The 18,298-nt window shown below is 30.3% G+C and overlaps 1 protein-coding gene across 1 annotated transcript in view; it reads left to right on the plus strand.

The window, feature by feature from the left end:
- The first annotated feature begins 279 nt into the window (after window positions 1-279).
- LOC129975697 (solute carrier organic anion transporter family member 4A1-like) overlaps window positions 280-18,298 on the plus strand; it is a 90,094-nt gene continuing 72,075 nt past the window's right edge. Inside the window, exon 1 of the mRNA XM_056088832.1 lies at window positions 280-412. The gene's annotated coding sequence lies outside the window, so the exon portion shown is untranslated. The remainder of the gene's footprint in view (window positions 413-18,298) is intronic.

Here is an 18,298-nt window from a genome sequence, read left to right on the forward strand (position 1 = left end):
TCATCTGTCAGCTCGTATCAAAATCAACCCAAAAATACTGAAATTCAAAAGCAACGCATTTGATTGTAAACATTGGAGCAAATAAATAAAAGCACATAGCATTGTAAGCTAACTTGCATCTTTACAAATTACAAATCTCGAAGGATAAAGTGAGTTTTCAAATGATCTCGGTTTAAAGCACTTGGCTTCAAAAGTGGCGCAATGCTTGGCGAGATTCCTTTCAGCTTGGCGATTAGTTGCGAAAACGTAACCGGATTCGACATCCGTTATCCACCTGCGCGACTAGGTACGACTTCCTCGGTTCCATGAGGAGGAAGAACTATTGTGCCTCGGGAATTGTTCTACGCAGGTCTCGAGTGGATTTCTGTTCCAGTCAGCTTGCGTAGATGTGGGATGAATTCGAACTTAACAGGTTTGTCTAAATATTTTCTTATTCTATCTTTTACCTGTTTTCCAATTCAACAGTAAGATTGCAGAAGAAGGTATATAACTGCAACATAAATGTATCTCGAATAAAATGTCACCGAGCAGCCATAAAATTTTGCATTGTTTGGAATCTCGGTCTGGCGCAAAATTTGAACTAACAATGATGAACTCAAAGTGTGCCCATTAGATCGGCCGGAAGATTAATGACGATGCCGTAATACTTTTGTGCTCGTTCGAGGAAGTTGATATTCATTGAATGTAATTCATTCTTAATGAATTTCCGGTCTTCATTTATCTTACTCGAGATATTTCTCTCTTTATTTTGAACGATGGTTGTTACATCATCAAAAGAATATCACCAAATTGATGCTGAAAAAAATAATAAAAGTTTGTTTTTTCCAAAAATTCGGGCGAAGAAAAAAAAAAAATGAAATGAAAAATAAAAAGAAAAAACGATAATTTTTGAAGTTAAAAAAAATGGCGGTAAAGATTTATTTTTTGATATTTAACTAATTTAATAAACAATACTCTATTAATAAGTAAGCAGTAATTCTAATAAGTAATAATAACGATAATTAATAAGTTTCTTTACTTATAAGTTCAAAATAAATTATTTTAATAGGCAAACAGTTACAATATTTAAATTAAAACAGTTGAATAAAACTTCAAAATAAACAGTAAGATAAGCATTTGAAGTAATGAGAAATGTGTTATTACTTTTTTATTGCATGCATTTTACAGTAAAAAAAAATCCTCGAGCAGATTAAGAATTTTAAAAAATTATTCATGTAACAATCACAAGATTTAAACTTTACATTTTTTATACTTCAAATAAAGCAAATTAAATTTCTATTATAAAAAACTGCAAATTAGAAGGGAAAAAAATTGATTTACCGATGAATTAGAATTATTGTCTGTATCTTTATTCTGGTATAAAGTTCTGTAAAAACAATTTAAATTATTCTTCGATTAAGGATACATGAAAACGATAAATTAAAAATATTTATTTAAAAGCATTTTTATTAAACCTTGCTCATGAGAGATGGAAGAGTGTATTTATTGAAGTATTGGGTAAAAACTTTTTTTAAAAAAATTGTAATTTTGGCTAAAAGCAGAAATGTATTCAACTTATTCAGTTCCTTTTGAAGATTTTATGACGATTAAAAATTCATTTATATAAATCTGCCAATTTTCATAGATTTCATTATGAAATTTATTTTTTAAAAGTTATTTCAATTATTTTATTTACTTAAGATATTGTTTTTGATAATCAACTGGAGTATTTTTTCCCCGACTTTCTCGTTTATTAACATAGTATGGCGCTTTATAGAGCATTTTTGATATTTTCATTGACACTGAATAGTTTCAAAATTTGATACTGTTTTACAATTTTGATGAACTGATGGACATTCCGTTTGATGGAATAGGTAAAAAATCTTATACCTATCTACAATTCTAATGGCAAATATACATTCTTAATTTCATCTAATTATCTATTTGTGGCTTTGAATTATCGTATTCACATGAAAGTGGACGGATGGACAGACTTCTGTTAGACATTGTGATATTTCAGTATAAAATAAAGATTAAAAAACTTTAAAATAATTAATATTTATTGTAAGCCTACTAAGTTGCTGAAGAAATTAAGTGAAAACTACGGAGTTACGGATATAGTTAAAAACTAAGAAGAACCTTAAAAAACGAATGTATAATATATTTATAGAAAATGATTTTTTTAGCATGGCTAGGAAAAAAAAACAATAAAACGCTGGAGTCGCTCTTGTTACTAATATATATATATATATATATATATATATATATATATATATATATATATATATATATATATATATATATATATATATATATATATATATGAGTTTTTCATGAAGTTAAACTGAGCAATAGTGACTTTTTAAAAAGTAAAAGTACTTGCTATTTATTGAAAATAAAGTGTAAATGTCTAAAAATAATTTGTTTGATCAACAAAATCATGTTGTATGATTTTTATTTTTTTAAAAATTATTTCACTTATATACTCAGTCAATAATAAATGTCTGTTTGATTTTGAATAATATTTGAAAATATTTGCTTGTATTATTTAAAATTCTTTGGAAATATTTATTTTGAAATAATTTGTTGATACTATGTCAAATGTAATATATCTCTAAGAAGAGCTACTCGTGTTTCTCTAAACAATTTTGGATGTTTCGGATTTATAAGTTGTATTTATTTCATGCAAAATATTTTAAAATCTTATGCGCGCGAAGAAGATGCAATTTAAAAATTCCAAAGTTCTCAAATTGGTTACGTAAAAAGATGTCAGTATATTTTGCTGAAGTCGAGATTAAATACTTATTTTTTTAAAAGCGATTATTTTTCTTTAATCTAAAATTTTTAAATGCAATAATATATCTGTCTTCCAAAATTCTTCGATTTAGCTCAAAGTCTTTTTGAGTTATCGTGTTTGTTCACAGGCATATATTATTTCTTTTTTTTTGGTTTTTCGGTTTCAGATAGGTTTGAAACGTGGAGATTCAAATTCTCGAGTTTAATTATTATTATTATTGCAATTGTTATTATTGCCAAAAATACAGAGAAAAATCATCGGTTTACTATTTAGAATTAAACCTGCTAGATATTTAAAATTTTAAATATCTGTTGTATTTAAAATTTTAAATATCTGTTGTATTTAAAATTTTAAATATCTGTTTTATTTAAAATTGTAAAAATTTTCAATGAATATTCTCTATGCCATCTTGAAAATTATGAGTCTTCTGAATACTGAAACTTCTTAAAAATAGTTTGAGTAGAAGATTTCATCCCAGCTCTCTAAGTATCAATATTTGCATCCGTTATTTTCTTATCTAATCTCTAATGCTTCATTTGGTTACCTATTTTCATGCTCATATATATGCACAATAAAGATAGCGACTGTTTTTCAACTGAAAAGGATTGGCGAGTGGAAAATTTTAAGGAGCATTTTGCGTGGGTGTTGTATTATGTGATAACTCATAGTGGAGACTTTTAGCAAAGGCGTGAAAAAAATTTTCTAGGTTAGAGATAAGAAAATAATACATTTTATAAGTTATTTCTTATAAAGTAAGTAATACATTTTTCGGGAAGATGTCAATTCATTTTCGGCTTTTTTTTTTCCTTGAAAATTTAATTTTTTTTAGTTAAATGCCCTATTTTTTTATTTATTTATTTTACTTTTTTATATATGGAACGACACTATTATATTCTTCAACAAGTCCGAATTCGCGATTTTAGATTAATGTCAATATTTTAGAAGTCGAATAGAGAACTATAAATCCGAAAAAACTGTCTTTTGAAATTGTCTCTGGGTCACCATATATCAACAATGCAATGAGCTAGACAGATGAAACTTGGTATATAATCTTTTTACCAAAATAGCATATTTTTGTTAAATTTTAACGAATTTGATTTACCTTAAGTTTGTCAGCCTGTTTACATCTTATAACTTTAAATAGGCCATTCATGTTTAATATAAATTTATTTCGTGTATCTCGAAAACGGCTCTAACGATTTGGATGAAATGGTTAGCCGTTAGAGTTTCGCTTTTTAAGTTTATCTATATATCTATTATCTATATATCTTTCGTGAAAAAATCCTGGTGTGGTGTGGTGTGGAGAGGGGGGTTCCAGCTCAGGTGTCGTCCTCGTCATCTGACCGCGGTTCAAAATTACGAGGTCCGTCCCAAAATAGCCCTAGTGTTGCTTTACAACGGGACGTTAATATAACTAAACTAAACTAAACTTCGTGAAAAAACGTAATTTTACTAACGCGAACTAACTATTAGAATGCGTATATTCAATTTCAGCTTCGAAGTGTGGGTAGTACAGTATAATGGTCAGAACAACATGGATGATACTTGTGTTGCGGGTAATCAGTTCGAGCCGTGCTTTTTGCTTTATTTTTTTACTTGCGCATTTATATTTAACAGTTTTGCTTTTCAAGTTTATCTATATGGATGTCTTTCCTGAAAAAAAAGCGACTTTACACAACACAAAACATTTTTTATAACTAAATATTAGAGCCTTTTTCTATCTGCTCTCATACTGACAATGCCATATAGCGCATTTCGGACCTGATTTTTCTGTGCTAAAACTGAGTGTAAGTTCAGAATATAAGTAACGATAGATAAGCTGGAAAATGGATAATATATTATAGCAGATTTTCTCGAATAACATGTTAACCCTGTAAAGGGCCATTTTTTTCTAGTCATATTATGTTAAAATATTTTTAGGCTTGAAATTAAAATAAGAAAAGGGATTCATTTAGCTTATTAGATAAATTTAATTTGATTCATTAATTCATTTGGTTAATTAATAATTAAGTATCAAATCAAGACACATCATTTTGTGTAAAATAAAGAACTAAAGCATCTAAGTTTCTGTCTTTCTAAAAAAATTTGTCAGAACTGATGCCAACCTACATAAAAATTCATAAAAATATTGATAAATTTGGTGGGAAGCATACTTCCCACGGCCCTAGAAAGGGTTAAAATAAATGCATTCATGATTTTTTTTAAATTTAAATGACCAGCTAATATGTAAATATGATAGAAAAATATTCATATGTAATGAGTATATGATTTGTAACTAAATATTTTCCTCAAAAAAAAAAAAAAAAAAAAAGAAAGAAAGAAAAGAAAAGAAAAAAGCACTCACTGCCTACCTAAGCTCGGTCTTCCAGATATAATAAAAAACATACCGAACTTAGATCAATGGAATTCGGTTCATGATGTCCATATTAAAAGTCTAGTATGAAATTTTATATTCAATCGATCAACGGAAAAAAGTGCAAAATGCTTACTCAATTCCTCTACCGTACAACGAAGATAAATCTAAAATTAACCGTATTCTCGAAATAGGAAGTAAATAAAAATAACACCTGCTGATTTTTAATATAAATTCTAAAACATTATAGATGTAACCAAGAGTTAATAACGAAATAAACCGACGATTCAGAATAATTGATAACCTAATAATAAAATTAATTACAATATTATAAAAAATTGAAAAATATTTTTTTTCCAAGGAACAAAATTTGCATAATGTAGAAAGAAAAACATTATTAAATGTGATTCTTTTTTTATAATAAATGAATTTAATGAAGAATATTCTATATTTTGATCTTTTCGTGTGATTTTTGAAAATTCATAGTGTTGCCAAATAAATTTATTAATTGATTTCATTTCAGCAGCTTAATTTTGGTATTTATAAACTTGAGAACATGCCGTTATATCGCAATTGCCACTTAATTTGGTGCGAGTAATGAGATATTTTATTTTACGTCAAACTTTGTGCGAAATCAATGAATTAGAAATCTATGTGTACATCCGTCTGCATGTGAATAGGATTACTCAAACAGGGGAGAAGTCACCTTGAAATTTTCCCCCTTATTATGTAATAAATGTACTTATGTTTTAGATCTCAATGCCATTAGCGAACAATAATTACGAAATAGCTTAATAGCGTGCGAATTTTGACGAATTTGTTTGGGCCATTAATCTCTTAGATGCGGTTAATACACAAGTACCAGGGAACCGAATATGTATTTTGAATGTCCTTCGCCCCTGTCGATTGAAACTACAATTGAACTGAACCGTAATCACAGAATCACGTACCAAATGAAATTCATTTAAATCGTTGAGTTTTTGAGTTTTCGCGCTTACATACTTATAAAAGAACAGACCGACAAAGGTCAACTCCTTGACAAATTTGATTCCAAATTTGTTACAAAAATTATCTATTTAGCTCTCTTCATTTTGTAGTTATTATGTTCACTTATATTCGGATATGCAGATAAAATTCTGATCAATGGATTTCATTCAAAATTTGATCGAAATTTATAAATTTTGTATTTAAACCTGTATACCAAATTTCATCCGTCCTGCACAAAACGGATTAGAATTATCATACTCATAGACAGACATAATACAGAAATGTGATTTCTGACTCAGAGAGCCTTGAAACGTCGAATTTCTTTGAAATTACGTGATCGAATTTTTTTGGCGATTGCAATATTTTTACTATCTCGCATACGAAGTATAGAAAAAAAAATTATAGAAATCGTCAAAAATATTGACGATTTCTAATTTGACTAAAACAACTAAATTTTGACGAATCTCCACGTTTCAGAACTTCCTGAATTCGAAAAATACATTTCTGGAAAATATCCGTTCTGTCTGTCTGTGACAAATATAATTCAAAAACGCTTTGAGCTAGACGGATGAAATTTGGTATACAGACTTAAATACAAATTTGTAGATTCCAGTCGATTTTTGATTAAAATCCGTTTAGAAGAAGTCTCTCTGCCGCTGTTCGAGTCAGCATGGTAGCTGCAAAACGAAGAGAGCTAGATAGATGAAATTTGGTACACAGATTTAGTATGGATGCCTACCCAATTTTGAGGAAAATCCATCAGGGGATTGACCATTCGTTGGTCTGTGCTTTCAGAAATATGTAAATCCAATAAACTAAAATGCAGTGACTTAAATATATTAAATTTAGTACACGATTTTGCGAATTTAAATGTAGCTTTTCGTCACTTTTTTTTTTTTTTTTGTCACTTGGCTGGTAAGAATGCATCTGGAACGCAAATTTGATTTTTAGGTTTAGTTAGTTATATTAAAGTCCCGTTGTAAAGCAACACAAGGGCTATTTTGGGACGAACATCGTAATTTTGAACCGCGGTCAGATGACGAGAATGACACCTGATCTGGCACCCCCATCTCCACACCTCACCACACCACCGGGTGGACGTTTAACCCTGACGGATTTAAGGTTCAATGGATCCCCTTACACAACGGTTCTTCCGTGGAATCGGGCCTCGAACCTAAAACCCTACGGTTCACCAGCCGAGACCTTACCACCAGGCCACCACGGCCCTCGATTTTTAGGTACTTTCGATCGCATGACAGAGATTAGTCGCCAAAGATCACACAATAGATTCAGTAAAGGTTAATATTCACGTCAAAGGTTAATATTTCGGAACTATAGTACGTCAAGGTGTTTTCTGGCATGAGTTTATTTGAGAGTATGCGAGACAGTTTTCTGGAGTCCACTCCCTCTGGTTTCATTGCATACGAGAAAATAAAAAGATAAATCATCCACAGCAAGCTAAATGGATGAGTTATAATATATAATTTTTGAGCCAAGATTGCCCATTTTAATAATGGAATCTCTAAGCCGATCTATGGAAAAAGCTCAAAATGCATATTCGGCTCACATCTCAATACTACGAAACTTAAAAACAAAACACTCCATATTGTGTAATTACGAGAAAGTCGAGAAGAAAATACTCCCCCGGGCTAAAAATATATTTTGCTGCTCTGCACGTTTCTAGATTGAAGACGCTCCACGTGTTACGTTGACACGCGGTAGCATTCCACCATGCTAAAATGGAGGAACAGTTTTGCATCCAAATAATGAATGCTAATTGAAATTTAACGAGATGCGCGTACGTTGCATGTCACCCGAACTTTCGGTTTAGTTTTCTGGTAAATGATTCTAATCTTAGTGAAACACCACAAATAATATAAATTTTTTGTTTTTGTTATCGATTAATCGATTTTTTGCTGAAAAACAAGTTGTTGATCCGTCCCGAATGCGCATTTAAAGTATGATTATCGTCATTGAATAATGCTACCAGTCATGCTACCAATTCGGAAAATTTATATTGATTTTTATTCTCTCGTATACATTGTATAGAGAAAGTACAGTAATAATAAAAAATCCCAGCTCGGAATTTTGATGAATATCCAAGTTTTAGACCTCTGTGAGTTATAAAAGCACATTTTTGGAAAATGTCTATCTATTTGTCGTGACAAAGATAACTCAAAAACGATTTCAGCTAGACGGTTGAAATTTGATATACGATCTTTAAATCGAATTTGCAGATTTCTTTCAAATTCTGATTAAAATCTCAGAGGAAGTCCGTCGGTCTGGCTGTTAACACGATAATTACAAAACGATCCAACAAATTCAGCAAAAGGTTGATTGTCTGTCGATCTGTACTGCGTGTGTGTGTGTGTGTTTCACTTCTTAGTTAGAAACACTAATTTAGAGATATGTCTAAAGAATTCCTGTTCATTTTCAAGTATCAATTCCATTTAAAACAATTGGTGCTCAATTTCCTTTTGGGCTTCAATAACATGGTCGTTAAGTTGAAAAGTTTTTATAAAGAATCGGCAACTTATTATCTGTTGAAGATTTTTATTTGTTGAATTTTCTTTGTTAATACTGGAAATTTTATATTGCCATTATTTCTCATCGATATAAATACTGAAAAACTTTTAATTTTTATATAGTGCAGAAGATTTTTCCTTTCTTTCTTTTTTTAATTTAATTTATTTTGTATTTTATTTATTTATTGCCATGACATATTGTTTAACATGACTCTTAAGTCTAAATTGATGAATAAAGATTTGTATTTACCGGCGTCCTGGCATAGGGGTAACGTGTTTCCTCGTGATCTGGGCGTCGTGGGTTCGAATCCCGGTTCCTGCATGGTTCTTCTATTTCTATCTCTGAGATGTGTGAATGTACCCTCCTTTAAAAAGGGGTTGTGCGAGCGATTAAGTGATGCGTGAGTGGTGAAGTCATGTTCTTGGCCAAAGTTGGTCCTGGTGAAACAAGAGATGCTCTCCTATCGGCTCAAATCGATGTCCTCGTAATGGCGGCATAAGAAACAACATCAGATTTTTATTTAAAGGTTAGGAATTATAGAAAATAACCAAAAATAAATACTGCTAAATAGCAATTTTTAAATATCTGTAACTTATACACATAATTAAGTTGTAGGAAGAATGTAAACAGTAGAAATTATTTTATGTTGCAAAATATTTTCCTTTTTTTTCATCTTTATATTTTTTTCTCAAGCTCATTGCCAGGTGTCAGTTTAATTAATTACTAATTGATACGTAACTTCTGTTAATATTAAAACTATGCATTATTATAGAGAACCTATAACTGTACAAAATTTCGAATAATGAATTACTAATTGATACGTAACTTCTGTTAATATTAAAACTATGCATTATTATAGAGAACCTATAACTGTACAAAATTTCGAATAATGAATTACTAATTGATACGTAACTTCTGTTAATATTAAAACTATGCATTATTATAGTGAACCTATAACTGTGCAAAATTTCAAAAATATGATGTATTAGGATGTAATTAGACAATTACAAAATTCTATGTTTGTAAACATGAAACAAATCAAGTTAAATAAATGCTTAATATACTATTAATAAAACAATATATTTACCTTAAATAACAGAAAATGTGTTTTTCCAATACTTTTTCGTATTCCTATACAATACCGTTTACTTTAACTTCTTAAAATACAGTTCAAAGAAATCAGTATGCATTTTGGTTCTCTTCCTGTTAAACGATTAAGTAGAATTTAATTATTAAAGCATTTTAATTGTGAAATTTTGATGAAAAAATAAATTACAAAATTTCACTTATCTAGCTTTTTTATATTTTTGATTTTCTGTATTTACATGTGCACTGACATATTGAGGAATTAGCTCTCAAATTTGACCTTTATCAGCAATTTCGATACACAGATTATGTACTGAAATTCATCTTTCTAACATTCATGTCTGGTCATAACAATATATCAGTTTTGTCATCAAAATGATTGAGTGTCAACGAATTTCAAACAAATCAAATCAGTCGTATTTATGCATTAATGAGTTATCGCTTTTATAGAAATCGAAACAGATAAATGAACAGACAGTTGATGGATTTTGGTCTGGAATTTGATGTCGTCCTAATGATGTAACTGCCTATACTACGTTTGCTTGCTTAAATGCTTGCTACCTTTTGGCAGATTTTATATGCAAAACTACAATTATGAAATAAAAAAAAAGCTATGTCAAACATCTAGATTCTTTTGTTTTTGATTTGTATTTAAACTGATTGAAACATATAATTCCATTTTTCCTTTTGGAATGGAGGGAAATATGTTGCATAAGTTCGTCAAAAATTGAAATCGAATTTTTTACGTTTTTTTAAAATTTGCATATAAGAGAGTAATCGGTGGGAGTGAACTCACAAAAACTTTCTCGCATATTCTCTAATAAAGGTATTTTCCTTAAACCCCTAAAAAAATTATGAATCTTGAACAGTGCAAAGAAAACCTTGCATTGCTTTGGTGTACAATAGTTAGAAAATGTTGATCTTTGACATGAATTTAGTATTTTTACTGAATCTCTCGTTTGATCTTGGCGAGTTGTTTGGCGATTTATCCCTGGCATGCATTAACAGTATCCAAAAATCGTTTTAGAACGCTATTCTCAACCGATTGTAACAAAGATTTGCCACAAAAGTACATTTAAAGTCACAAAATCACGTATCAAATTTAATATATTTTTGCGTTTTTGTACTATACCAAATTTAAAATATTTAAGTTATTGCGTTTTTGTACTATGCCAAATTTAATATATTTAAATTATTCGTTTTTGTACTATACCAAATTTAATATGTTTAAGTTATTGCGTTCTTGTACTATACCAAATTTAATGTGTTTAAGTTAATGCGTTTTTGTACTATACCGAATTTAATATATTATTAAGTTATTGCGTTTATTACTATACCAAATTTAATATATTTAAGTTATTGTGTTTTTGTACTATACCAAATTTAATACATTTAAGATATTGCGTTTTTGTACTGTACCAAATTTCATATATTTAAGTTATTGCGTTTTTGTACTGTAGAAAATATAATATATTTAAATTATTACGTTTTTGTCCTGTACCAAATTTAATATATTTAAGTTATTGCGTTTTTGTACTATAACAAATTTAATATATTTAAGTTATAGCATTTTTGTACTATACCAAATTTAATATATTTAAGTTATAGCATTTTTGTGCTATACCAAATTTAATATTAAGTTATTGCGTTTTGTACTATACCAAATTTAATATATTTAATATATAAAAATATTTAATATATAAAAGAATGCAAATTTAACCCTTTCTAGGGCCGTGGGAAGTATGCTTCCCACCAAATTTATCAATCTTTGTATGAAATTATGTAGGTTGGCATAAGTTCTGACAAACTTTTTTAGAAAGACAGAAACTTAGATGCTTCAGCTCTTTATCTCAGACAAAATGATGTGCCTTGATTTGTTACTTAATTATTAATTAACTAAATTAATTAATTAATCAAATTAAATTTATCTAATAAGCTAAATGAATCCCTTTTCTTATTCTAATTTAGATCCTAAAAATATTTTAACATAATATGACTAGAAAAAAATGGCCCTTTAAAGGGTTAAGTCATTGCGTTTTTGTACTATACCAAATTTAATGTATTTAAGTTATTGCGTTTTTGTCCTGTACCAAATTTAATATATTTAAGTTATTGCGTTTTTGTACTATAGCGTTTCCATGTTTCTGAAAATATAGACCGACAAACAGTCAATCCTTATTTGGATTTCGTTCAAAATTTGATAAGTATCTTCATTACAGGTGTTAAATCTTTGCACCAAATCTTATCTATCTAGCTCTCTTCGTTTTATAGTTACCGTGTTAGCTCATATTTGAATAGCCGGACGGACAGTTTTCCCCAAATGGATTTTGATTAAAATTTGATAGAAATCTACAAATTTGACATAACGACCGTATACCACATTTCATCTATCTGGATCAAAGCGGTTGCGAGTTATCGCTGTCACTGACAGATAGACAAGATATTTTCCAAACATGTGTTTTTCGAAATTAGAGATCTCTCTAACATGGAGATTCGTCAAAATCTCGAGCTCGAATTTTTTGAGATTCAAATACTTTCTCACTTCTTCATACTCGAGAAAGTAAAAAGTTATTTACTCACTTTTTTTAAAAGTTATTTACTCACTTTTATTATAAGTAGGGATAATTTATAAGAAAAAAAGTGATGAATAACGCAAGGACTGAAATCGAGGGAGATCGTCTGGCAGTATGTTGACAAGAAGCTGTTAACTCGGTATTTGCCAAGTCACGCGTCTTAGGAACAAGACTAAAGACCTTCAAAATAGAAGAATCACTACCTGTTTGCTCTTAAATAGATGCACATACGTTTTTTTTTTTAAATAGATACATATATCTTTACTCTTAAATAGATACATCCTGCTGCTTCCAATTACTATTTAAATCTATAAAATGGCTATCCTTGATACTTATTTCTCAATAACAATGTTGCAGTGAATCTTTTTACAAGACATCAGTAACCTCCCACCGTTGATTATCTTCAGAAGAGTACAATTCCATACAAATAGTTGCTAACTTGTTATCAGGACCTGAATCGAATCGAGCATTTTGGGGATGCTTAAGAAAGATCCCCCCCCCCCCTTTCTCACTTAGTTTTTCTCAGATCTTGATCCTCTTAAAAGAGCAAAGTTTCTTGCCTTTCATTGGTTTCATAGATCGCATAATCGATACATTAATCGTATTCTGCATCGAAATTGTCTCACTGATATCGAAGTGATGCGTCCAGTTCCTCAGTTTCATGCTTGAAATAATTTTTGAAGCAAATTGATTACTGATTTGTTAGAATGAAGGTTCATAACTTGCTATTAATTCTATATAAGTTCCATTAGATTTAGCTTATAGTCTTTTCTTAAATGATCGTTATTTTGCAGTTTTTGTTAACTCGTATATGAGGTATACTTAGAGAAAATATTGTAATCGTTCCAATTCGAACTCGAAATTTCGTCGAATCTCCTCATTCCATTCCTTCCCAAATCAAAACACTATTAAACACATAATTCACTTCCCGAATCAAACCGAATTCCTAGAACACATTTTTGTGATTACATTTGTCTGTATGCGGACCTGACAATTAAAAAACGCTTTGAGCTAGATAAATGAAATTTCGTATGTGTTCTTTACAAAAAATTTAAAGATTTCTATCAGATTTTAAATTACATTCATTCTCAGGAAGTTTATGTCTTTCTGTCTTGAGTAAAAAGGAATACTAAAACTATAACACTTAGAAAACTAAGTGAATAAAATTTGTTACACATTTTTATCATCTAATACATAGGTACATGTTATTTTCAAACCCTACTCATCAACAGGTTCACTGTCCATCAGTTTGTACATTCGGATACAAGTCAACGGGTTAAAAATAAGCGAGTTGAAATTTGATGTGTGATTTTATTACTAAAATTGTAGATTTCAGTCAAATTTTTATTTCAATCTGTTGAAATTGAAACTGGAGTGGTCTCCATTAAACCTTCTCGGACACTCTGCAATAAAATATTTATTCCCCGCCCCCCCCCCCGTTCACATAAAATTGTGGGACTTGTATAAGGTTGCGAATACGTAGTATGGCATTAATGAACAATAGTTACAAAATATAGATTTTTGTCATGAATGTAGCATATTTACTGAATCTATCATGGGAACATTTATTTCGGACGCCTTTTTGCAAATTGTTTGATACCAAAATTTAACACGGAATTATAATTAAAAACACAAGGTGACATACCGAATTTCATTGTCATAAATCATTGCATTTATGAATTATTGCATTTAAGTGGACGGAAACGTATAGACCAACAGACGGTCAACCATTTAACATATTTGGTTCAAAATGGACATATTTGGACAAGAATCCACATTTTAGATGCCAAACCTGTGTACCAAATTTTATCTATCTAGCTCTTTCCATTTTATAGTTATCGAATTCCCTTGTATTCAAACTGCTAGTCAGATAGACTTTTTGTGATTGGATTTCGTTAGAAATCTACATACTTAGTCATAAATTCATCTGTTAAATTTTATTCATATGACTCAAAGCGTTTTTAAGTTATCCTTTTCACAGACAGATAGATATAATGGCAAAAAAAAAAATGTGTTTTTAGGTCACAAGCAGGTTTGAAAAGTAGAGATTCGTCAAAATCCCGAGTTCGAATTTTTTTATCATAGTGTAGTGAAAGCTTATAAGCCAGTTAACAGCTACACTACACGAGCAATTGCTTTTGTATTGTGGTCATGTTACTGGACTGCGAACCACAGGGTCCCAGGTTCTATCCTCGCCCATACCAAAACTTTACAATTGCTAATTCTATACTTCATATATGAGGAAATAAAAGGCATCCAAAGTGTATATCATGTTTTCTTCATACTAAAGGATGTCCAAAAATGAAAGCAAGATTTGAATCTGCCACCATTTGAGCAGTAAAGTGTTGGCAATCTTATTAAAAAAAATGTTTGAAGCTGATAGTTTAGAGTTAGTAAAAATGGAGAGTTACACGATAGAACAACGCTATAACGCAAGATTTGAATTAAATAAAAAAAGCAGTTTTTTTACCTTTAAATTGCTATATTTGAATCTGAAAGTGCACAGGATAGGGTTATGTATAGAACAGCACATAGGGCAAATGGCCCATGTACTATTGCCATTGCTTTGCTGGCACATACGCACCCTTTTGTCGAAATTTTCCATGACTATTTTGTATAAACGTGGCTGAATTTCGATGATGCAGAGTTGAATTTCTTCCTTCAATGCAAGCATGCTTGTGGGCTTGTTGGCATAGACCTTTGACTTCAAATAACCCTATAAAAAGAAATCCAATGGTGTTAAATCACACGATATAGGGGGCCAATTCTCAAATTTTCAAATTGTGGTTTAGACCTTTGACTTCAAATAACCCTATAAAAAGAAATCCAATGGTGTTAAATCACACGATATAGGGGGCCAATTCTCAAATTTTCAAATTGTGGTTTAGACCTTTGAATTCAAATAACCCCATAAAAAGAAATCCAATGGTGTTAAATCACTCGATATAGGGGGCCAATTCTCAAATTTTCAAATTGTGGTTTAGACCTTTGACTTCAAATAACCCTATAAAAAGAAATCCAATGGTGTTAAATCACACGATATAGGGGTCCAATTCTCAAATTTTCAAATTGTGGTTTAGACCTTTGACTTCAAATAACCCTATAAAAAGAAATCCAATGGTGTTAAATCACACGATATAGGGGGCCAATTCTCAAATTTTCAAATTGTGGTTTAGACCTTTGACTTCAAATAACCCCATAAAAAGAAATCCAATGGTGTTAAATCACACGATATAGGGGGCCAATTCTCAAATTTTCAAATTGCGGTCGCCAGACTTTAATTACTTTTGAAATATTATTCAACAATGGAAACACGTTGTTAAATTGTGTAACGCTCCTTTTTTTACTAAACCTAAACTATCTGCTCTCCTTTTTTTTAATAGTGTCGCCAACATTTTACTGCACGAATGGTGGCAAATTCAAATCTTGCGTTCATTTTCGGACACCCTTTAATATAAAGCACAAAAAGCTGATATGCCAGACTCAGAAAATTAACATTTGGGCCCCCGTGGCATTAAAGGCTTTGCTCTTTATTCAAAATTTTAATACTAAGAGGAGGAGAGAGATAACGCTTTTATTAAGAAATGTGGGATAAAGTTTGGTACTGGTTTCCGCAATATATCGAGACCAATTCATTTGCATCGTATCTACGATCCTCAAATGAATTCTATGGAACACAAACAGAATTAAAATGGGGAATCAGCTGGACAATGCGTTTGCAAAATTTTCTGCAAATCGATCGCTGCGTGTCTTTTAACTTTCATGCACTTTTACTGTCTGTAACACATTGTGTTAGAATTCTGATCTCGAAATAAAGGGTATTACGTGATCAGAGTTTTGATATGGTATTCTTAATTCAGCACATTTGTGTAAGTCTCAAGAGTAAATTTCATTGCGAGGTTGCCAAACTCCATTCTCCGAAAAATGTGAATAAATTCATATATTTAATTTGTTTTTCTCAGAAAAACCATACTGGTGTTGGCATAAAAGTTTCTTTGCACGGTAGTTTTCAGTTATGATATTAACTGTGGAAACATATGGCCATATCTTCCAAAAAAATTATTTTACAAAAATGGTCTTTGTATTATCTTAAGACTAAAAAAAATGGCCTTTTTAATGATATAAGTTTCATTTTCGTTCGTTTTCCTCCTTACTTTTAATATTTTAAATTCTATTGGGTAAAATAATAGAATTTCAACTCATCGATCAAAATATTTAATTGCGTGCATTTGCCAGTTATTAACTCAGTAATAGTATTTCATTTTTATTTCTCACTGGTGTGGTGTGGAAGTTTGGAGAAGAAGAGCCAGCTCAGGTGTTATTATCGTCATCTGATTACGGTTCAAAATCACGAGAGCCGTCCCAAAATAGCTCTAGTGTTGCTTTAAAACGGGAGTTAATATAATTAAACTAAACTAAACTAAACTAAACCAATTTTATTTTTCAATATATACTTTTTTTAATTTGAAAGTAAATTTATTCAATTAATTTCATCTTTTTCAGTAGTATAAAATCCCAAGGTGAATTTTATTTTAAAAAAATAATTCCGTATTAATCATTTAATAACCTAAAAAAATCTATGATGAAAAGACCTGTCGCCAAGAGCGTTTAGTACTAAATAATATAATGTACTATTATAAATAATACCCTATAATAAATAATATTCTATATAATATCACATACATAATATATATGACTTTTATAATAGTAAATAAAACCGAATATAAATTTTATACGCCTTTTTTCTATCCGATTGAAACCAGAATTTATCACAGAATTAAATCACATAACAAATTACATTTATTTAACTAGTTGTATTTAGAATGCACAGAACCATTTCTGGGTCATCTTTCACTGTTAATACGGATCTATAATTTAGATGTTAAAACTCTGTACCAGATTTAATCCATCTAGCTCTCTTCGCTTTGTAGTTAACTTATATTCGGGTAGGCAGACTGACTTACTCGGGATGTTTTCACACAAAATTCGATTGAAATTTATAAATTTGGTATAAAGACAATATACCAACTTTCATCTAGCTAAAAGCGTTTTTGAGTTAAATTCTCAGACAAACAATCATATTTTTAGAAATTGTGTTTTTCGGAACCAAGAAAGTCTGAAATATGAAGATTCATTCCAAAATCACAAAATTAACTTTTCTCATGACGATATTTTCTCTTTTCAACCATTTATAAATGTAATCGAGACGAAAATGAGAAAAAAAACGTTGAGATTTTAACTTTTGCATCATATAAATTATTTGCCATGTTAGAGTATTTATTGGCATATTTGATTAATACGTCAGATGCAATTTTTCGCTCATGGGTTATTAGAAAATAATAAAGAAGGTTATCACATTTGAAGACTTATCGCGAACAAAAAATTACATTTTGGCGTGAATATCCGCCATGTACCCAATTCTCCTTCCTGGCCAATAAAGGGTAGGGTCGTAAGAAGATATCGTCCGAAGGAACGCAAAAGTTTTGTATTCAAAAGATTTTTAGATGTGAGAGAAAAAAAAGGGGAAAAAAATACATCGCTTTTTAAAAATTAACGACTGCGCAATACAATAGTCACATGATCATTCCAAACTAGTTTAAACCGGATTTTCGGGGGGGGGGGGGGATCTGGCTTCGAGAAAAAGTTTTGGAGCTCGACTGATTTCGAGATGTAAAAAAATCATCGTTTTTCTAAATATCGACGCTTGCGTAATCTGATAGTCACGTGATTGTTTCAAACCAGTTTAAACTGGTTAATGACTTAAATTAATTAAGACAAACAAAGACTTAAAAAATAATTACGTTCTCACGTGATAACTTGAAATTTGCAATAGCTGATTTCAGTTTGTTTGTTTGTTTTTTTCCTTCCCAATTATTTAAAAATAGTAAATAAAATTTATTTTCCTCTTTATTGTATAAAAATAGCTGAAGAATCGAATTAAGTAATTTAAAAATTTAGGAATCATCGAAGCGGTGAATGCAAGAGCAAAGACTTGCC

The sequence above is a fragment of the Argiope bruennichi genome, chromosome 7 (assembly GCF_947563725.1).
Source record: "Argiope bruennichi chromosome 7, qqArgBrue1.1, whole genome shotgun sequence".
Taxonomy (NCBI): Eukaryota; Metazoa; Arthropoda; class Arachnida; order Araneae; family Araneidae; genus Argiope; species Argiope bruennichi.